A 23,172-nucleotide genomic window follows, 5' to 3' on the forward strand; every position below is an offset into this window, starting at 1 on the left:
TCTACCTATTTCCTTCTACCTCACCTCAAAAGAAATTAATTAATAATCTTTTTGGAAAATTTGAAATGCTAAATCATTACACTAATAGCAAATTGAAAGTGAAGTGAAAGTGTTAGTTGCTCAGTCATGTCTGACTCTTTGCTACCCCATGGACTGTAGCCTGCCAGGCTCCTCTGTCCATGGAATTCTCCAGGCAAGAATACTGGAGTGGGTAGCCATTCCTTTCTTCAGGGGATCTTCCCAACCCAGGGTTCAAACCCAGGTCTCCTAATTACAGACAGATTCTTTACCATCTGAGCCACCATCTTCTAATTTCAAGTAGGGGCTCCCCTGGTGGCTCAGCAGTAAAGAATCCACCTGCCAATTCAGTAGACATGGCTTCTATTCCTGGGTCGGGAAGATCTCCTGGAGAAGGAAAATGGCAACCCATTCCAGTATTCTTGCCTAGTAAATCCCAGAGACAGAGGAGCCTGGTGGGCTACAGTCCATGGAGTTGCAAAGAGTCAGATACAACTTAGCGACTAAAACAACAAAAACAATTTTAAGTAGTTCAAAACATGTTTCTCATCTACGAGATCATTAAACCAAGAACCACGTATGGTCTGACAAAGGTTTGTGGATATTATTATCACTATCCTCACTTCCTAACTTTGTGTATTTTCCCATTTCCTGAATATGAATAGTGTGTGTGAATATATTTTTCAAGCTCCAAATCAGGCCATAAAATCTGATAAATAATGTTTTTGTATTACTTCTGGGTGCCAGATGCAATCCAAGAGATGTAACTTTGATTTGAAAAACTGAGACTTCCTGGGACACTGTTATGGTTTTTAAGGCTACTAGGAAATAAACTTTGAAATTTAGAATGTCTTGGAAATTTTGGTTACTGTATGAATAGTCATGCAGTCATTAGTCATTGACTTAGGGATCTGATAGGTAAAAAAAAAAAAATCAATTTAAAGTCAATATATGAGAAACTGTAATAATATTTAAGCTCAAATCATTAGAGAATATATTTAACATTTCATTTGGACATATATGAATTTCAAGAAAATGGCATGTATTGTAGATTTATTCAAATAAGCCCCAAAACTTTATAAGATATGAAATATGTTTAAGAGTGAGACACTGTTCTTGGATTGATAACTCTTGTGTATGTTATCAGGATCTTAGGGTTACTGCAAGCAGTAACCTGATATCACCTATTTGTGGGAAAATATATTCTCATGAGGTGCTGGCATTTGAGCTGGCCCTACCAGCAAATATGTTGTTAGGTGTAGCTCCCTGTTGCCACAGTTATGATGATAAAAGGATCGACCTTGTTTACCCACATTTGCCCCTTCTGATTTTACAGTTTGATGATTTAGAGATTTAATAATACTACATTTGTGGGTAGCCAAAAAAAAAAAAAAAAGCTCACAGTCTGCCTCTGGAATCTAGAAGGACACTAAAAAGGATGTTCTTAGTAGCTTTCATTCTCCTATGCTGTTTCTTGAAGACAGGGTGATTTTTATTCATCCCTAAGTTCCCTGTGCTGAGCCTCACATGTAATAGATGCCCCACAAATATATGCTAAATTGCTCACAAAATCCCCAAGGAAGAAAGCATTTCCACCACATTCCAAGCTTTTCTGTTTCTCTTCATTACTGAATAGTAGCTATATCCTTGACGTGACTGTCATCTTTTAGGCAACTGAGATAGGAAGCAATGTTTTGAAGCACAAGTAATCGTTATTCATGCAAACGTGGATATACGTCTTAGAGGAGCTGTTACTCGTCTACTTTCCTGTGTGCCCAGGATGAACGAGATACATGGCATACTTCCAAGTGCCATCTGTGAAACTCATGGTCCTTAAAAGAAGCAGTAGTATGTTGCAACTTGGCTATTTAAGCTAATTTCTTGTAGTGGGTTAAGAAGCACAATTGGTGACTATTAACTACATATATCCCTCAGAATAAAATCTTTCTAGAGTACAGAAGGTGGTAAAGAAGGTTAAGAAAGCATGTCAGTCTTTGCTAGCTTTCCAGAAATCTAATCTTCACAATGGTCTGACTGAAGAGAGAGAGGCATTGGGAGGGAGACAGAAAGAAAATCAAATCAAAATAAACATGATCAAACAATAGCAAAGAACAAATATATATACAACAGAATCACAAGAATTTTCCAAATTCCATGAGTAAGTTAAAGGGCTACATATTAGAACAGATGACCCCCACAAGAAAAAAACAAGTCTCTATTAGAAAAAGCAGTCAATTCTGGTTTCCTCAGTGTGTATGCCCAGCAATGGGACTGCTGGTCGTATGGCAGTTCTATTTCCAGTTTTTTAAGGAATCTCCACACTGTTCTCCATAGTGGCTGTACTAGTTTGCATTCCCACCAACAGTGTAAGAGGCTTCCCTTTTCTCCACACCCTCTCCAGCATTTATTGCTTGTAGACTTTTGGATCGCAGCCATTCTGACTGGCGTGAAGTGGTACCTCATTGTAAAGTAAAAAATAATAATAATAATAATAAATTTAAAAAAAAGAATCATTAAAAAAAAGAAAATTTCAAAAAAAAAAAAAAAAGCAGTCAAATTGTAGACTTGTTTCCTATTTCTTACCATTTGGAAAGAAGAATCATTTCCCTTTGTGCAGCTGATGAGTCAGAAACCAATTTTTTTCCCTTGATGGAAAAAAAAAAAAAACCTTTCCTTTGCTCAAATATATATTTTTACATATGCATATACAAATATGTATGTGTGCTCAGTTGCTTCAGTCACGTCTGCTCTTTGCAACCCTATGGACTGCAGCTCACCAGGCTGTTCTGTCCATGAGATTCTCCAAACAAGAATACTGGAGTGGGTTGCCATGGCCTCCTCCCAGGGATCTTTCCAACCCAGGGGTTGAACCCATGTCTCATATGTCTCCTGCATTGCAGATGGATTTTTTACCATCGGGGAAGCCTTATGTACACACACACACACACACACATATATTTACATATAGATAAATAGATAGATATCAACATATATTGAGGAACATATCATTGTAATAGACAGTCCATATATAGTAAACCATTAATTTAGGTTAAGCCAATAAGAGCCCAACAGATCTTTCTAATAAGAGACTGTTAAGTAGGCCAGTGATTGACTTACTTTTGTGTATTTTCTTAATCTGGAATTAGATTTGTACAGTTTGTTATATGTTCTTACACAAATATTGCTAAATAAAACAAAAAAGATGAAATCTGCACAGTTTTGGAGCCCAACTTGCATGAATAAGTGGTAACCATGTTTTCTCCTAAATATATATATATATATGTTCTAATTGGAAGACTTTGAGTTTGGCCATGCAAGTGTAACAGATGGACTGGATATTTTAATGCCTCAAATCTCTTAAGTCCAGAAGTCAAGCAATAGGATTCAAAGACTGAGCATAAATATTGTTGATGTGCTAAAAGTAAACTGTTCTGATGATATACTCACCACCTTTTATCAAACACATATCACTTTCCAAGAATGTCAAATTATCAATTGTTACTTAGCACTTAAAGAAGCCCTCAGGCTATACAGCCTTCTTTAATATGCAAAAAATTAGAGCAAATAATTTAAATTTTAAGAAAATATATTTTCATAGATTCAATCACAAAAAAGTTAAAAAGTGAATAAAAATAAAACATAAAAATCCCCAATATTTATCTCACTTGAGTTTTAGAACCAACATATTCACTTTAAAAAGGTAAATATTATTTTCTCCATTACCTAAGTTTTTTCCCCATCTATCTGTCATGAAGTGATGGGATCAAATGCCATGATCTTAGTTTTTTGAATGTTGAGTTTTAAGCCAGCTTTTTCACTCTCTTCTTTCACCTTCATCAAGAGGCACTTTAGTTCTTTGATTTCTGCCATTAGGGTGGTGTCATCTGCATATCTGAGGTTACTGATATTTCTCCAGGAAATCTGGATTTCAGCTTGTGGTTCACCAGCCTGGTATTTCGCATAATGTACTCTACGTATAAGTTAAATAAGCAGAGTGACAAAATACATCCTTGACGTACTCCTTTCTAAATTTAGAACTAGTCCATTGTTCCATCTCTGGTTCTGACTGTTGCATCTTGATCTGCATACAGGTTTCTCAGGAGGCAGGTAAGATGATCTGGTATTTCCAACTCTTTAAGAATTTTCCACAGTTTGTTGTGATCCACACAGTCAAAGGCTTTAGCATAGTCAATGAAGCAGAACTAGTTGGCTTTCTGGAATTCTTTTCCTTTTCTATGACCCAACGAAGTTTGGCAAATTTGATCTCTAGTGCCTCTTCCTTTTCTAAATTCAACTTGTATGTCTGGAAGTTCTCAGTTCACATACTTTTGAAGCATAGCTTGAAGGATTTTGAGCATTACCTTGGTAGCATGTGAAATGAGTGTAACTGGCATGGTTATGTTTTATTTTTTAAAAAAATTAATCATTCTAATTGATATGTAGTAATTTTCATTGTGGTTTTAATTTGAATTTCTCTAATGATTAATGATATTGAACATCTAGCCCTTTGCTTATTTGAAACTGCTGTTTCTTTTATGGTGAAGTGTCTTTTCATATATTTTACCCTTTTTAAAAGGTATTTTTTTTTAAGGCAAGAGTAGATCATACTTTAATTCAAAGATTTTACAAACCAGTGGTGGGGGGGAACTATAAATCTAAAACTATTACTATAGATAATGGGAGGTCTGCACTACCATCTCAATTTATACATGATGAAATCAAATGATAAAAATAATAATAATGAAAGCAAACCAAAGATCCTCAAAAAACCAAAACGGAAAGTACATGAGCAAAGCAACATTTGGATTGTGCCTAAAAATAGATATGTTCGAAAAGATATTCATAAGTGTTAGGATAAAGGGCACAGTTTGAAATAATTGGAGTTCACTTAGAAATATACCCTTCCTACTACACAATCAATATAGAATCTGAAGGAACTTATTTTTGCTGGTGGGCAAAATAAACAATTTTATAAGAATGTAAAACTACACTCAACTCAGAAACATCTAGCTTTTTTCTTAAGACAGTACATTCTAAAAAAATTAAACATTACTTTTCCTTCATTTATAATTAACTTTTCTCTAGTTGACACACAGTATTCATTTTATATTTGGATAGTAGTATATTTAATTCTTTTAAAGAAAGTTCAGAATTTATAAGTAGAAAGCACTGTGTCAGACAACCCTGCACATTATTTCACTTAAAATCCCCAACAATCCTGCAAGCAATTCAGTCATTTTTAGTTTAATTACATTTAAAAATTCTTTTCACTTTGTCTTGTTTTGATGTCATTTTAATTTTTAATTTTTATAAATTTTAATGATTATTTACCATTTACAGTTATTATAAAACATTATATATATCCCCCATGTTGAATAGTACTATATTTTCATTGAAAGTATATGCCAATGGTTTATATCAGGCTGATAAATGTATTTAACATTTATATATTATGTAAATTTATATTTATTTACATTTGACATGATGAAACATTCTTACATTTGAACTATATACAATATTTAGTTTCATAGTTTTTTAAAATGATGGTTTATTAACAATTAGAAAATACTGCTATATATACTAAAAAAGTAAAAGTGACAGTGTTAGTCAGTCAATCGTGTCTAACTCTTTGTGACCCCATTGGCTGTAGCCCACCAGGCTCCTCAGTCCATGGATTTCTCCAGGCAATAAAACTGGAGTGGCTAGCATTCCTTTCTCCATGGGATCTTCAAGACCCACAGATCAAATCTGGTTCTTCTGCATTGCAGGCAGATTCTTTACCACCTGAGCCACCAGGGAAATGAATATGAAATAAATATGGAATTACAGAGCTTTTAAGGAACAGTTTATTAAGAAATCATTCACATATCATACAATTCAATCATTTAAAGTATAAAATTCAGTGAATTTTAGTATATATTACATAGCTGTGCAACCATTCAGTTCAGTTCAGTCGCTCAGTCATGTCCGACTCTGCAACCCCATGAATTGCAGCACGCCAGGCCTCCCTGTCCATCACCAACTCCTGGAGTTCACCCACACTCACGTCCAATGAGTCAGTGATGCCATCCAGCCATCTCAACCTCTGTCGTCCCCTTCTCCTCCTGCCCCCAATCCCTCCCAGCATCAGAGTCTTTTCCAATGAGTCAACTCTTCCCAAGAGGTGGCCAAAGTATTGGAGTTTCAGCTTTAGCATCATTCCTTCCAAAGAAATCCCAGGGCTGATCTCCTTCAGAATGGACTGGTTGGATCTCTTTGCAGTCCAAGGGACTCTCAAGAGTCTTCTCCAACACCACAGTTCAAAAGCATCGATTCTTTGGCGCTCAGCTTTCTTCATAGTCCAACTCTCACATCCATACATGACCACTGGAAAAACCATAGCCTTGACTAGACGGACCTTTGTTGGCAAAGTAATGTCTCTCTTTTGAATATGCTATCTAGGTTGGTCATAACTTTCCTTCCAAGGAGTAAGTGGCTTTTAATTTCATGGCTGCAGTCACCATCTGCAGTGATTTTGGAGCCCCCAAAAATAAAGTCTGACACTGTTTCCACTGTTTCCCCATCTATTTCCCCTGAAGTGATTGGACCAGATGCCATGATCTCAGTTTTCTGAATGTTGAGCTTTAAGCCGACTTTTTCACTCTCCTCTTTCACCTTCATCAAGAGGCTTTTTAGTTCCTCTTCACTTTCTGCCATAAGGGTGGTGTTATTTGCATATCTGAGGTTATTGATATTTCTCCCGGCAATCTTGATTCCAGCTTGTGCTTCTTCAAGCCCAGCTTTTCTCATGATGTACTCTGCATATAAGTTAAATAATTCCTTATGTATTTCATGCCTAAGTTCTTTATAAGTTATGTGAATATCTTCAGTCAGTCTGTGGCTTGTATTTTCATTCTCATCATAGTGTCTTTTGAAGAGCAGAAGTTCTTAAGTTTAAAAAAGTTCAGTTTATCAGTTTTTTTTCTTTTATAGTTGAGCTTTTGCTGATACTTCTTAGAAATCTTTCCCTAGCCCAAAGATTTTATCAAAAGATTTCTCCTTGCTGAAGTCTTACATTTTTAGAATTTACATTTTCATTTATGGTATAAACAAAAGAGTCAGTGTTCTTTTCTTTAGTTTTTTGTTTTGTTTTGCATATAGATGTTCGGTTATTTCAGCAACTTGTGTTGAGATTTGTCTTTTTTTCCTTAAATAGACTTTGCATCTTTATAGAAAGAATCAATAGGAGGATCTGTTTCTGTACTCTTTAATCTGTCCTATTGACTTACTTTCACCATTGATTTACTTTCACTATATTCCTTACTGAAGCTTTATAGTAAATCTTAAAATCAGGTAGTAAGTCTCCAGGTTTTTGTTTTTTTTTTAAAGCATCCTTTGTGTTTTTATTTACTTATATTGTATTTTATTTTTTATTGCCAGTGAGATTTTTTCACATTTTAGTGAAATATAACTGATTTACAATATTATATTAGTTTCAGATGTACAGTATAGCTTTTCTATATTTTTCACATTATAAAATAATTGCCACTATAAGTCTAATTACTGTCACATATGCATTATTACAATATTATTGACTATATGCTCTATGCTATACATTATATCCCTGTGATAATTATTTTATAACTCTAAGTTGGTACCTCTTTTAAATATAATTAATTAATTAATTTTTGTCTGCTCTACGTTTCCATTTCTGTGTGGGGCCTGCTCTCTAGTTGCAGAGAGTGGGGCCTGCTCTCTAACTCAATGTGTGGGCTTCTAATTGAGGTGGCTTCTCTTGTTTCAGACTATAGACTCCAGGGCATTGCAGGCTTAGTAGATGTGGTACATGGGTATAGCTGTTCCATCACATGTGGAATCTTCCCAGAGCAGGAATAGAAATCATGTCTCCTACATTGGCAGGTGAATTGTTAACCACTGGACGACAAAGGAAGTCCAAATTGGCACCTCTTAATCTCCTCAACATTTCCCTTCATCCTCATACATCCATTCCCTCTGGCAATCACCAGGTGTTTTTTTTTTTTTTTTTTCTCCCTGTGTGTATGAGTCTGTTTCTGTTGTTATGCCTATTCTTCTACTTTGTTTCAGAGATTTCACTTCTAAGTGCAATCATAAGATATATATCTTTCTCTAGCATTTCACTAGGTATAATTAATAACTTTCAGGTCCATCCATGTTGTCACAAAAGGCAAAATTTCATTCTTTTTTATGGCTGTGTACTATTCCATTGTGTGTGCACATGCCTATATATCTATGTGTGTATATATATATTTTCTGCTACTGCTAAGTCACCTCAGTCATGTCCGACTCTGTGTGACCCCATAGATGGAAGCCCACCAGGCTCCCCCATCCCTGGAATTCTCCAGGCAAGAACACTGGAGTGGGTTGCCATTTCCTTCTCCAATGTATGAAAGTGAAAAGTGAAAGTGAAGTCACTCAGTTGTGTTCAACTCTTAGTGACCCCATGGACTGCAGCCTACCAGGCTCCTTGGTCCATGGGATTTTGCAGGCAAGAGTACTGGAGTGGGGTGCCATTACCTTCTCTGACATATATATATATATATATATATATATATATATATATATGTATATGTATATGTATATAAATATGTATATTTGTATGTATACACACACATATACACATATATTCACATATGCAACATCTCTTTACTCATCCATTTATGGACTTTCTGCATTCCCTCACTTTCCATCTGTGTATGCCTTTAGATGTGAAGTGAGTCTCTTGTAGGTAGTCCAAGGGATTCTCAAGGGTCTTTTCCAACACCACAGTTCAAAACCATCAATTCTTCAGCTCAGCTTTCTTTATAGTCCAACTCACACATCCATACAAAACTACTGGACAAACCATAGCCTTGACTAGACGGACCTTTTTTGTCAAAGTAATGTGTCTGCTTTTTAATATTCTATCTAGGTTGGTCATAACTTTTCTTCCAAGTAGCAAGTGTCTTTTAATTTCATGGCTGCAATCACCATCTGCAGTGATTTTGCAGTCCCCCAAAATAAAGTCTGCTACTGTTTTCACTGTTTTTCATCTATTTGCCATGAAGTGGTGGGAGCAGATGCCATGATCTTAGTTTTCTGAATGTTGAGCTTTAAGCCAACATTTTCACTCTCCTCTTTCACTTTCATCTAGAGGCTCTTTAGTTCTTCTTCACTTTCTGCCATAAGAGTGGTGTCATCTGCATATCTGAGGATACTGATATTTCTCCTGGCAATTTTCTCATGATGTACTCTGCATATAAGTTAAATAAGCAGGGTGACAGTATACAGCCTTGACGTACACCTTTTCTTATTGGGTACCAGTCTGTTGTTCCATGTCCAGTTCTAATTGTTGTTTCTTGACCTGCATACATATTTCTCAAGAGGCAGGTCAGGTGGTCTGATATTCCCATCCCTTGAAGAATTTTCCAGTTTGTGGTGATCCATGCAGTCAAATGGAGAAGGCAATGGCACACCACTCCAGTACTCTTGCCTGCAAAATCCCATGGACCAAGGAGCCTGGTAGGCTGCAGTCCATGGGGTCGCTAAGAGTTGGACACGACTTCACTTTCACTTTCATGCATTGGAGAAGGAAATGGCAACACACTCCAGTGTTCTTGCTTGAAGAATTCCAGGGATGGGGGAGCCTGGTGGGCTGCCGTCTATGGGATCGCACAGATTCGGACACGACTGAAGTGACTTAGCAGCAGCAGCGCATGCAGTCAAAGGTTTTGACATAGAAAATAAAGCAGAAATAGATGGTTTTCTGGAACTCTCTTGCTTTTTCCATGATCCGATAAATGATGGCAATTTGATCTCTGGTTCCTCTGCCTTTTCTAAAAGCAGCTTGAACATCTGGAAGTTCACAGTTAACATTCTGTTGGATCCTGGCTTGGAGAATTTTGAGCATTACTTTACTAGCATGTGAGATGAGTGCAATTGTGTGGTAGTTTGAGCATTCTTTGGCATTGTCTTTCTTTGGGATTGGAATGAAAATCCAAAACTCAGCCACTGCTGAGTTTTCCAAATTTGCTGGCATATTGAGTGCAGCACTTTCACAGCATCATCTTTCAGGATTTGAAATAGCTCAACTGGAATTCCATCACCTCCAATAGCTTTGTTCATAGTGATGCTTCCTAAGGCCCACTTGACTTTCCATTCCAGGATGTCTGGCTCTAGGTGAGTGATCACACCATTGTGATTATCTGGGACATGAAGATCTTTTTTGTACAGTTCTTCTGTGTATCCCTGCCACCTCTTCTTAATATATTCTGCTTCTGTTAGGTCCATACCATTTCTGTCCTTTATCGAGCCCATCTCTGCATGAAATGTTCCCTTGGTGTCTCTAATTTTCTTGCAGAGATCTCTAGTCTTTCCCATTCTATTGTTTTCCTCTATTTCTTTGCATTGATCACTGAGGAAGGCTTTCTTATCTCTCCTTGCTATTCTTTGGAACTCTGAATTCAAATGTGTATATCTTTCCTTTTCTCCTTTGCTTTACACTTCTTTTCACAGCTATTTTTAAGGCCTCCTCAGGCAGCCTTTTTGCTTTTTTGCATTTCTTTTTCTTGGGGGTGGTCTTGATCCCTGTCTCCTATACAATATCATGAACCTGTGTCCATAGTTTATCAGGCACTCTATCAGTTCTAGTCCCTTGAATCTATTTCTCACTTCCATTGTATAATTATAAGGGATTTTATTTAGGTCATACCTGAATGGTCTATTGGTTTTCCCCTCTTTCTTCAATTTAATCTGAATTTGGCAATAAGGAATTAGCGATCTGAGCCACAGTCAGCTCCTGGTCCTGTTTTTTGCTGACTGACTTGTTTTTGCTTCTGCACCTTTGGTTGCAAAGAATATAATTAATCTAATTTCAGTGTTGACCATCTGGTGATGTCCATATGTAGAGTCATCTATTGTGTTGTTGGAAAAGAGTGTCTGCTATGACCAGTGCGTTCTCTTGGCAAAACTCTATTAGTCTTTGTTCTGCTTCATTCTGTACTCCAAAGCCAAATTTGCCTGTTACTCCAGGTGTTTCTTGACTTCCTGCTTTTCCATTCCAGTCCCTTATAATGAAAAGGACATGCTTTTTGGATGTTAGTTCTAGAAGGTCTTGTAGGTCTTCATAGAACCGTTCAATTTCAGCTTCTTCAGTATTATTGATCAGGACATAGACTTGGATTACTGTGATATTGAATGGTTTGCCTTGGAAACTAACAGAGATCATTCTGTTTTTGAGATTATATCTTAGTACTGCATTTCAGACTCTTCTGTTTACTATGATGGCTACTCCATTTCTTCTAAGGGATTCTTGCACACAGTAGTAGACATAATGGTTATCTGAGTTAAATTCACCCATTCCAATCCATTTTATTTCACTGATTCCTAAAATATTGACGTTCACTCTTGCCATCTCCTGTTGGACCTCTTCCAATTTGCCTTGATTCATGGACTTAACATTCCAGGTTCCTATGCAATATTGCTCTTTACAGCATCGGACCTTGCTTCCATCACCAGTAACATCCACAACTGGGTGTTGTTTTTGCTTTGGTTCTGTCTCTTCATTCTTTATGGTGTTATTTCTCCACTGATCTTCCGTATCATATTGGGAACCTACCGACCTGGGGAGTTCATCTTTCAATGTCATATCTTTTTGCCTTTTCATACTCTTCATGGTGTTCTCAAGGAAAGAATACTGAGGTGGTTTGCCATTCCCTTCTCCAGTGCACCACATTTTCTCAGAACTTTCCTAGTATGTGGTCTATCCTAATGAATTTTCTATGTGAGCTTGAAAAAAGTATATTCTGGGTTTTTTGGATGTAGTATCTTGTAGATATCAAGTAAGTCCAAACTGTTCTATTGTGTTATTTACAATCTCTGTTGCTTTATTAATTTTCTGTCCAGAAGAACTGTTCATTGATGTCAGTGGGGTATTAAAATCTCCTACTTCCTTTGTATTCCCATCAGTTTTTCCCTTTATGTCTCTTAGAATTGTTTTGTTTTAGGACTTTTTATATTGGGTGAATATATGTTAAAGAGTTTAATATCTTCTTTTTGTATCAATACCTTTATTATTATATAATGCCTCTTATTCCTGCGAGATTTCCAAGGGATTGAGGTAAGCATGCAGGTATATTATCAAACAAGAATCAAAGTGGGGAATGTGAGTCCTCATGGCAAAACCGAATAGAGTCTTTTTCTATAACGATACAGGATGGAAGGCAACTAATATTTATTGAGTGCCTACTATTAGGCACTAAGCTGGCCACTTTCTTACATACTATATCTTCTCAAGTATCCTTTGAGATAAGTACTTTTAGCTTCAATTTCAGATGGAGATATATGAGTATTTTAAGTAAGCTAATAATATGACATATTTTCAAACTGACTTTTAAACACTTGTTCAGTGCTTATTTGTAGGTGAGACTGGATGTTCTATGGGGGAAAGAAAAGAACTGCTGGCAGCATGTACTTATTTATTTATGTAAATAGATATTGAGTACCTACTAAATACAGTCCCTGTCTTTATGTAGATTAAATTCTTGAACTCAATTACAGTTAACACTTGAACAACATGGATTTGATTATGTGGGTACACTTATACTCTTTCTTTTTTTTTTCAAAACTGCATAATAAATAATTAAATGATCCATGGTTGTTTGATGTGGAACCAAGGAAATGTTCTACAGATGTGGAACCAAGGAAATGGTGGGCCAATAGTTATGTTATATGCTGACTTTTTTTTTTTTTTTTTACTGTATTGAAGTTAAGCAACCCTACCTCCCACATATTACAAGGATCAACTGTACTTTTAATGTTACAGGCACTTCAGATCTGATACCCAAACTATCAGAACTACCTTCTCCTTTAACCATACTAACCTGTCCTTTGCAACTCACCACCACCATCAACTAAGGTATTGTTTCCAACCTCTCACATAATGCTCTCTCTGAGAAGAAAATTCAGACAACACAATTGTTTCTGCCTCATTATATTTCTAGTGATTAGAATGTAATGTTTGTACCATATTGAGCCAATAACTAGTCCAAACATCATTACTCCTCTTCATTTCACAGGTGAAAAAGCTGAGCCTCATAAGGTTAAATAACTTGCACTTGCTACATAGCTAAATTTTTAAAGCTGAATTAACTGTCTTTGGAAAATAAGTCTTAGGCTCTGTCCAGTACAGCAGAGTTGCTTTTCAGTATAAAGTGCAAGATGCCCCAGATATGCTTCTATTCTGTCTAATATGAATATTGCTACCCCTGCTTTCTTATTTCTCTTAGCATGAAAAATCTTTTCCAACCCCCTCACTTTCAATTTATGTTGGTCTTTCACCTTAAAGTCCATCTTTTGTCAGCAGCCTATTACAGGTTCTTTTTTTTTTTTTTTAATTTAATCCAATCTACATTTATACATATTCCAATGCAGCATCTATTCCATTGATATTTACTTATTGATAAGTATATATTTATTGCCATTTTAAACCTTATTTTCCAGTTGATTTTGTAGTTCTTTTTTGATCTTTTCATTTTGTTTTTCCTTTGTGGTTTGATAGTTTTCTTTCACTTTATGCCTGATTTCCTTTCCTTTTTTTTGTGAATTTATTATATGTTTTTGATTTATGGTTACCCTGGTTTCAAATGTGATGACCCATGACTCTATCTACTTGCTTTAATCTGATAGTCATAAGTTCAGACACATTCTAAAAGATCTGTATTTTTTCTCCCTTCCTCCACATTTAGTGATTTTGATGTTTTATTTTACATCTCCATGTTTATTATTTTCCTATTAATTATAGTTATAATCACTTTTACAAAATTTTCAATGTTTTTAATCTATGTACTGGCTTACACGATATATTCAATCCTTTTATATATTTGCCTTTCCTTTTGTGTTTTTCCCTTTTCTATAGATTCCTGTTTCCTTTTATTTAGAGAAAGCTTTTCAGTATTTCTTAGATTAGGTTTAGTATTAGTGTATTCTTTTAGTTTTTTCATGTCTGAGAAAATTTTAAAATCTTTTTGTATTCTAAATTATAATCTTACTGGCTAGATTGTCCTAGCTTGCAGGCTTTTCCCTTTCAGGACTTTGAATATATCATGTCACTCTCTTCTAGTCTGCAAAGTTTTTTTTTTTTTTCAGAAAAATCAGCTGATACCTTTATGGAGGGGGTTCCATTGTAATTGACTATTTGTATTTATATTACTGTCTTTGGAATTTTCCCTTTAAATTTACTATTTTAATTATAATATGTTTTGCTGTAGGTTTATTTGGATTCATTTTATTTGGGAACTTCTGTGCTTCCTGTTTCTGAATACTGTTTTCTTCTTTGGGTTTGGGAGGTTTATGGCCATAATTTCTTCAAATACATTTTTATACAATTTTCTCTTTCTTTTCTAGCTGGGAACACTATTATATGTAGGTTGGCACAGTTTATATTATCCCATAGATCTCATATGTTGCATTCATGTTTTTTTCTTTTTTTCATTTGTCTTTCTGTCTGCTGTTCTAACTGGGTGATTTCCATTATTCTGTCTTCTGGACCACTTATTCATTTTTATGCCTTATTTTCTGCTCTTTATTGCCTTTTTTGTTGTTGTTTAGTTGCTAAGTTGTGTCTGACACTTTTGCGACCCCATGGAGTGCAGCTTGTCAGGTTCCTTTGCCCATGGTATTTTCCAGGTAAGAATACTAGAGTGGTTTGCCATTTTCTTCTCCAGAGGATCTTCCCAACCCAGGGATCAAAGCCACATCCCCTGCATTGGCAGGGGGATTCCTCAAAACTGAGCCACCTAGGAAGCCCCTTTATTGCTCTTAGTTTGCTTTTTATCTCAGCAATTGAGTTGTCTACTTTTGATTTGTTCCTCTTTAATGTTTCTACTTCCTTGTTACAATGATCTGCATTTGTATTGATTGTTGTTGTTCAGTAGCTGAGCCAGCTCTTTGTGACCCCATGGACTGCAGCACACCAGGCTTCCCTGCCCTTCACCATCTCCCATAGTTTGCTCAAACTCATTTCCATTGGGTCAGTGATGCCATCCCAACCATCTCATCCTCTGTCATCCCCTTCTCCTTCTGCCTTCAATCTTTTCCAGCATCAGGATCTTTTTCAATGAGTCAGCACCTCACTTCAGGTAGTCAAAGTATTGGAGTTTCAGCTTCAGCATCAATCCTTCCAATGAATATTCAGGGTTGATTTCCTTTAGGATTGAGTGGTTTCATCTCCTTGCAGTCCAAGGGACTCTCAAGCGTCTCCTCCAGCACCACAAATGTCCATATAGTCAAATCATTTCTATTGATAATCTTTCTTAATTATTTTAGCATTTAGAAGAGAATATTTTATCCCATCATTCCCTCAATGATTTTTTGAGTCTTTCTGAACAATTGCCCACTCAAACTCTCAATCTCTCAGACTGAGGGAAAACCAAGTAAGATGGTAGGTGTTGCAAGAGGGCATCAGAGTGCAGACACACTGAAATGATAATCACAGAAAAGTAGTCAATCTAATCACACGGACCACAGCCTTGTCTAACTCAGTGAAATTAAGCCATGCCCATGGGGCCACCCAAGATGGGCGGGTCATGGTGGAGAGGGCTGACAGAATGTGGTCCACTGGAGAAGGGAATGGCAAACCACTTCAGTATTCTTGCCTTGAGAACCCAATGAACAGTATGAAAAGGCAAAGTGATAGGATACTGAAAGAGGAACTCCCCAGGTCGGTAGGTGCCCAATATGCTACTGGAGATCAGTGGAGAAATAACTCCAGAAAGAATGAAGGGATGGAGCCAAAGCAAAAAGAATACCCAGCTGTGGATGTGACTGGTGATAGAAGCAAGGCCCAATGCTGTAAAAAGCAATATTGCATAGGAAGCTGGAATGTCAGGTCCATGAATCAAGGCAAATTGGAAGTGATCAAACAAGAGATGGCAAGAGTGAATGTCGACATTCTAAGAATCAGTGAACTGAAATGGACTGGAAAGGGTGAATTTAACTCAGATGACCATTATATCTACTACTGCGGGCAGGAATCCCTCAGAAGAAATGGAGTGGCCATCATGGTCAACAAAAGAGTCCGAAATGCAGTACTTGGATGCAATCTCAAAAACGACAGAATAATCTCTGTTCATTTCCAAGGCAAATCATTCAATATCACAGTAATCCAAGTCTATGCCCCAACCAGTAACACTGAAGAAGCTGAAGTTGAACAGTTCTATGAAGATCTACAAGACCTTTTAGAACTAACACCCAAAAGAGATGTCCTTTTCATTATAGGGGACTGGAAAGCAAAAGTAGGAAGTCAAGAAACACCTGAGTAATAGGCAAATTTGGCCTTGGAATACGGAATGAAGCAAGGCAAAGACTAATAGAGTTTTGTCAAGAGAACACACTGGTCATAGCAAACACCCTCTTCCAACAACACAAGAGAAGACTCTACACATGGACATCATTAGATGGTCAACACTGAAATCAGATTGATTATATTCTTTGCAGCCAAAGATGGAGAAGCTCTATACAGTCAACAAAAACAAGACCAGGAGCTGACTGTGGCTCAGATCATGAATTCCTTATTGCCAAATTCAGACTTAAATTGAAGAAAGTATTGAAAACCAGTAGACCATTCAGGTATGGCCTAAATCAAATTCCTTATGATTATACAGTGGGAGTGAGAAATAGATTTAAGGGACTAGATCTGATAAATAGAGTGCCTGATGAACTATGGAAGGAAGTTCATGACATTGTACAGAAGACAGGGATCAAGACCATACTCATGGAAAAGAAATGCAAAAAAGCAAAATGGCTATCTGAGGAGGCCTTACAAATAGCTATGAAAAGAAGAGAAGTGAAAAGCAAAGGAGAAAAGGAAAGATATAAGCATCTGAATGCAGAGTTCCAAAGAATAGCAAGAAGAAATAAGAAAGCCTTCCTCATTGATCAGTGCAAAGAAATAGAGGAAAACAACAGAATGGCAAAGACTAGAGATCTCTTCAAGAAAATTAGAGATGCCAAGGGAACATTTCATGCAAAGATGGGCTCAATAAAGGACTGAAATTATACGGACCTAACAGAAGCAGAATATATTAAGAAGAGGTGGCAGGGATACACAGAAGAACTGTACAAAAAAGATCCTCATGACCAAGATAATCACGATGGTGTGATCACTCACCTAGAGCCAGACATCCTGGAATGTGAAGTCAAGTGGGCCTTAGAAAGCATCACTACGGACAAAACTAGTGGAGGTGATGGAATTCCAGTTGAGCTATTTCAAATCCTGAAAGATGATGCTGTGAAAGTGCTGCATCAATACACCAGCAAATTTGGAAAATTCAGCAGTGGCCACAGGACTGGAAAAGGTCAGTTTTCATTCCAATCCCAAAGAAAGGCAATGCTAAAGAATGCTCAAACTACTGTGCAATTGCACTCATCTCACACACCAGTAAAGTAATTCTCAAAATTCTCCAAGCCAAGCTTCAGCAATGCATGAACCATGAACTTCCAGATGTTCAAGCTGGTTTTAGGAAAGGCAGAGGAACCAGAGATCAAATTGCCAACATCCACTGGATCATCAAAAAAGCAAAGAGTTCCAGAAAAACATCTATTTCTGCTTTATTGACTATGCCAAAACCTTTGACTGTGTGGATCACAATAAACTGTGGAAAATTCTTCAAGAGATGGGAATACCAGAGCACCTGACCTGCCTCTTGAGAAACCTGTGTGCAGGTCAGGAAGCAACAGTTAGAACTGGACATGGAACAACAGGCTGGTTCTTAAAAGGAAAAGGAGTACGTCAAGGCTGCATATTGTCACCCTGCTTATTTAATTTATATGCAGTGTACATCATGAAAAACGCTGGACTGAAAGAAGCTCAAGCTGGAATCAAGATTGCCGGGAGAAATAGCAATAACCTCAGATATGCAGATGACACCACCCTTATGGCAGAAAATAAAGAGGAACTAAAAAGCCTCTTGATGAAAGTCAAAGTGGAGAATGAAAAAGTTGGCTTAAAGCTCAACATTCAGAAAACTAAGATCATGGCATCTGGTCCCATCACTTCATGGGAAATAGATGGGGAAACAGTGTCAGACTTTATTTTGGGGGGCTCCAGAATCACTGCAGATGGTGACTGCAGCCATGAAATTAAAAGACACTTACTCCTTGGAAGAAAAGTTTTGACCAACCTAGATAGCATATTGAAAAGCAGAGACATTACTTTTCCAAGAAAGGTCTGTCTAGTCAAGTCTATGGTTTGTCCAGTAGTCATGTATGGGTGTGAGAGTTGGACTGTGAAGAAGGCTGAGTGCCGAAGAATTGATGCTTTTGAACTGTGGTGTTGGAGAAGACTCTTGAGAGTCCCTTGGACTGCAAGGAGATCCAGCCAGTCAATTCTGAAGGAAATCATCCCTGGGATTTCTTTGGAAGGAATGATGCTAAAGCTGAAATTCCAGTACTTTGGCCACCTCATGCGAAGAGTTGACTCATTGGAAAAGACTCTGATGCTGGGAGGGATTGGGGGCAGGAGGAGAAGGGGATGACAGAGGATGACATGCTGGATGTCATCACTGACTCAATGGACATGAGTCTGAGTAAACTCCGGGAGTTGGTGATGCACAGGGAGGCCTGGTGTGCTGCGATTCATGGGGTCGCAAAGAGTCGGACACGACTGAGTGACTGAACTGACTGAACTGAATTGTACCAATTTTAAACCAAGCTTTGGCTAATTGCATAGGTTATTTGTTTCACATGTTATCATTAATGCATGTATAGGGATTAGTAAGAATATGAGTCCCACTTTTTTATTTGTTATGACTATGTTTTCCAGTCCTAATAACAGGATTGCTTTCCAGAAATGTAACTCCTGATAGTCTGCAACAAATTACAAATAACCTTGAACCTAATTTGCTCAGAACGAACACAGGCCTGGAAAAACTGAGTCATCTCTTTATGAAAAGTGCCACTGAAATTATTTTTTACTTGCAAAACCCATTGGAAAGGAGCAGGAAACATCATGAACTCAAACAAAGGTCAAATGACTATATCCGTAGCTCATTAAACATAAACTCAATCCCCAGCTGCCTGGGAAGTACTTACAAAGCCTTTCAGGTTAACCACACAGAATTTCGGCTTTTTTTAAAAAAAATGACCAGCATGCAGTACTATAAAGAACAGCTGATATGAATGATTAAGAAGACAACATTTTAAGGATAGACTACTCATTTTACAAGACAGAAACTTTAAAATATGAAAGTTTTATGAAGTTATAAAGAAATTTCCCTTATACTTAAGTATAGAAGTATCTGTAATTTTTCTAAATTGCTTTTCAGAAGCTTAAATAACTTTTAATTAGTTAGTAAGCTAATTCAGGACAATATACAGACATATTTGAAAAAACAGGCTCTAAATCTGATTGTTTATTTCACCTGCAATAAACATGCCTACATTCTATCTTTAGTGGGAAAGGACTTATTAACTTACTAATATATAGTTTATGTTTATCATAGATCTTCCATAGGTTTGTATACTTGTACTCAATTGCTGTTCTGAGCTAAGAAAATATTTTAGATTGGTGACATACAAGTAGATTCGCTGTGGTACATGGTGCTTTTTTCCATGTATTCTTTGATGCAGTGAAATGCTGCATTTGAAACAGAAAACAATATCAAAAGTGGTATAAATACACTAAAATTTCATTAGATTAGGCTTTGCTTATAAGTACTATTGATAAAAATAATAGAGCTTTCCTCCATTTATTAGTTGGGGGGACAGAAAGAAGATCTTTTAATAGAGAGAAAGCACTATTGTGTTCACCAGGGGAGAACAATTAATTTGTTAGGTAACTGTTGGTTAGAAAACTGGGATATAAAAGGCAATTAAAGAAGATATAGAAAAATTCATAATAGAACATTTTATATTTTTATTTTATCTCATTCTTTGAACAATGCTATTTTTCATATGTTTTATGATAACCATGATATACTAGTATGGTAATGCATGTCTACAACTTTTACATAAATAAATATACATATATACATATGTATGTATATTTATAAATATGAATTAGTATTTATATATATACATAAAAGTAAATATTAAAATACATGTTAAACATTTTCTAGAATTTTTATTTTAAAAACCCTATTAAAATAGCTAAGATATACAGAACTGTTTATATTTGTTCCATTATTTGGGGCTTTCCAGGTGGTGCTAGTTGTAAGGAATCTGCCTGCAATGCCAGAAATCAGAAATCTGGATTCATTCCCTGAGTTGGAAAGATTCCCTGGAGGAGGGCATGGCAACCCACTCCAGTACCCTTTCCTGGAGAATCTCCACGGACAGTCTGATGGGCTACAGTTCATAGGGTCTCAAAGAGTCAGACATGACTGAAGTGACTGAGTACACATGCACACATTACACTGCTTGTGACAACATGGATGAATCTGGAGGACATAATGATAAATGAAATAATCCAGACAGAAAGACAAATGCTGAATGATCTCACTTATATGTGTCCATATCTCCAACATTCTTCATTTAGAAAACTACACATACTTCAAGTCCCAGTTCAAATGTTCTTTTTTTCATCACTCTTTATTCAACTCTATCCAGACAGAGTTAATAACTCCTTCCTCTGTTTTCTCACAGTAATTTTTTCTGCCTCTTCTAGACTGCATAATATGTTGGGCTGAATGGTCTAGTTGGGATGAATAAATCCAGATATAAAAAGCTGAAGAGAACACTGACCCCACAGAACTTGGACCTTTCCTTCATGCATGCATGCCTGCTAAGTCGCTTTAGTCATATCCGTTTCTTTGCAATCCTATGGACTGTAAACTGCCAGGCTCCTCTGTCCATGGAGTTCTCCAGGCAAGACTACTGGAGTGGGTTTGCATGCTGTCCTCCAGGGGATCTTCCCAACCCAGGGGTCGAAACCCATGTCTCTTGGACCACTTACATTGGCAGGCGGTTTCTTTCCACTAGCCCCACCTGGGAGGACTGGACCTTTCCTTCATGGCCCTGGTATTAGGAGTATTTCACTGCAAGACCTTGAGGGGGCATCAGTAGAAATTATGCTCAACTAACAGGGGCCTTGGTTTTTCCCACTCTGTAATGGCCCTACATTCTGGTTCATAATTATCCTAAGTATTTGAGGACTCTATATTGGTAAATTTACCTGTTGTTGTTCAGTCACTAAGTCATGTCCAAATCTTTGTGACCCCATGGATTGTAGCACAACAGGCTCCTCTGTCTTCCACTACCTCCTGGAGTTAGCTCAAATTCATGTCTATTGAGTTGGTGATGCAAATTAACTATCTCATTGTCTGCCACCCCTTTCTACTTTTGCCTTCAAACTTTGCCAGCATTGGGATCTTGTCCAGTGAGTTGGCTCTTTGCATCAAGTGGCCAAAGTATTCAGCTTCAGAAACAGTTTTTCCGATGAATATTCGAGGTTGATTTCCTTTAGGACTGACAGGTTTGTTCTCCTTGCAGTCCACGGGACGCTCAAGAGTCTTCTCCAAGAGTGCAGTTTGAAAGCATCAATTCTAAGCTTCTCAGCCTTCTTTATCATTCAACTCTCATATCCATATATCAGTTCAGTACTGTTTAGTTACTTGGTCGTGTCTGACTCTTTGAGACCCTATGGATTGCAGCAGGCCAGGCTTTCCTGTCCATCATCAACACCTGGAGTTTGCTCAAACTCATGTCCATCGAGTTGGTGATGCCATCCAACCATCTCATCATCTGTCATCCCCTTCTCCTCCTGCCTTTAATCTTATCTCATATCAAAGTCTTTTCCAAGGAGTCAGTTCATCACATCAGGTGGCCAAAGAATTGGAGCTACAGCTTCAGCATCAGTCCTTCCAATAAATATTCAGGACTGATTTCCTTTAGGATTAACTAGTTGGATCTCCTTGCAGTCTAAGGGACTCTCAAGAGTCTTCTCCAACACCACAGTTCAAAAGCCTCAATTTTTTGGCCCTCAGGTTCCTTTATAGTCCAACTCTCATATCCACACATGACTATTGGAAAAAACATAGCTTTGACTAGATGGGCGTTTGTCAGCAAAGTAATGTCTCTGCTTTTTAATATGCTGTCTAGGTTGGTTAGAGCTTTTCTTCCCAGGAGAAAGCATCTTTTAAATTCATGGCTGCAGTCACCATCTGCAGTGATTCTGCAGCCCAAGAAAATAAAGTCTGTCACTGTTTCCATTGTTTCCCCATCTATTTGTCATGAAGTGATGGGACTGTATCCCATGATCTAAGTTTTCAGAATGTTTAGTTTTAAGTCAGCTTTTTCATTCTCCTCTTTCACTTTCATCAAGAGACTTTTTAGTTCTTCTTCACTTTCTGCCATAAGGGTGATGTCATCTGCATATCTGAGGTTATTTATATTTCTCCTGGCAATCTTATTCCAGCTTGTGCTTTATCCAGTCTGGTATTTCATATGATGTACTCTGCATATAAATTAAATAAGCAGGGTGACAATATATAGCCTTGATGTACTCCTTTCCTAATTTGGAAACAGTCCGTTGTCCATGCCTAGTTCTAACTGTTGCTTCTTGACCTGCATACAGATTCTCAAGAGGAAGGTCAGGTGGTCTGGTATTCCCATCTCTTTCCGAATTTTCCACAGTTTATTGTGATCCACACAGTCAAAGGCTTTGGCATAGTCAATAAAGCAGAAGTAGATGTTTTTTTGGAATTCTCTTGCTTTTTCTGTGATCAAGCAGATGTTGGAAATTTGATCTCTGGTTCCTCTGCCTTTTTAAAATCCAGCTTGAACATCTGGAAGTTCTTGGTTCATGTACTGTTGAAGCCTGGCTTGGAGAATTTTGAGCACTACTTTGCTAGTGTGTGAGAGGAGTACAATTGTGCAGTAGTTTGAACATTCTTTGGCATTGCCTTTCTTTGGGATTGGATTGAAAACGGACCTTTTCCAGACCTGTGGCCACTGCTGAGTTTTCCAAATTTGCTGGCATGTTGAGTACAGCACTTTAATAGCATCATCTTTTAGGATTTGAAATAATTCACCTAGAATTCCATTATCTCCACTAGCTTTTTTCATAGTGATTCTTCCTAAGGCCCACTTGACTCCACACTCCAGGATATATGGCTTTAGGTAAAAATGATCACACCATCTTGGTTTCTCCGTCATTAAGAT

The 23,172-nt window shown here is 37.2% G+C and overlaps 1 protein-coding gene across 1 annotated transcript in view; it reads right to left on the minus strand.

Annotated features, from left to right (window-relative positions):
* ZC3H12B (zinc finger CCCH-type containing 12B) overlaps positions 1 to 23,172 on the minus strand; it is a 605,593-nt gene that overhangs the window by 179,587 nt on the left and 402,834 nt on the right. The gene's annotated exons all lie outside the window — the stretch shown is intronic.

Source organism: Bos indicus, chromosome X (assembly GCF_029378745.1).
Source record: "Bos indicus isolate NIAB-ARS_2022 breed Sahiwal x Tharparkar chromosome X, NIAB-ARS_B.indTharparkar_mat_pri_1.0, whole genome shotgun sequence".
Lineage (NCBI taxonomy): Eukaryota > Metazoa > Chordata > Mammalia > Artiodactyla > Bovidae > Bos > Bos indicus.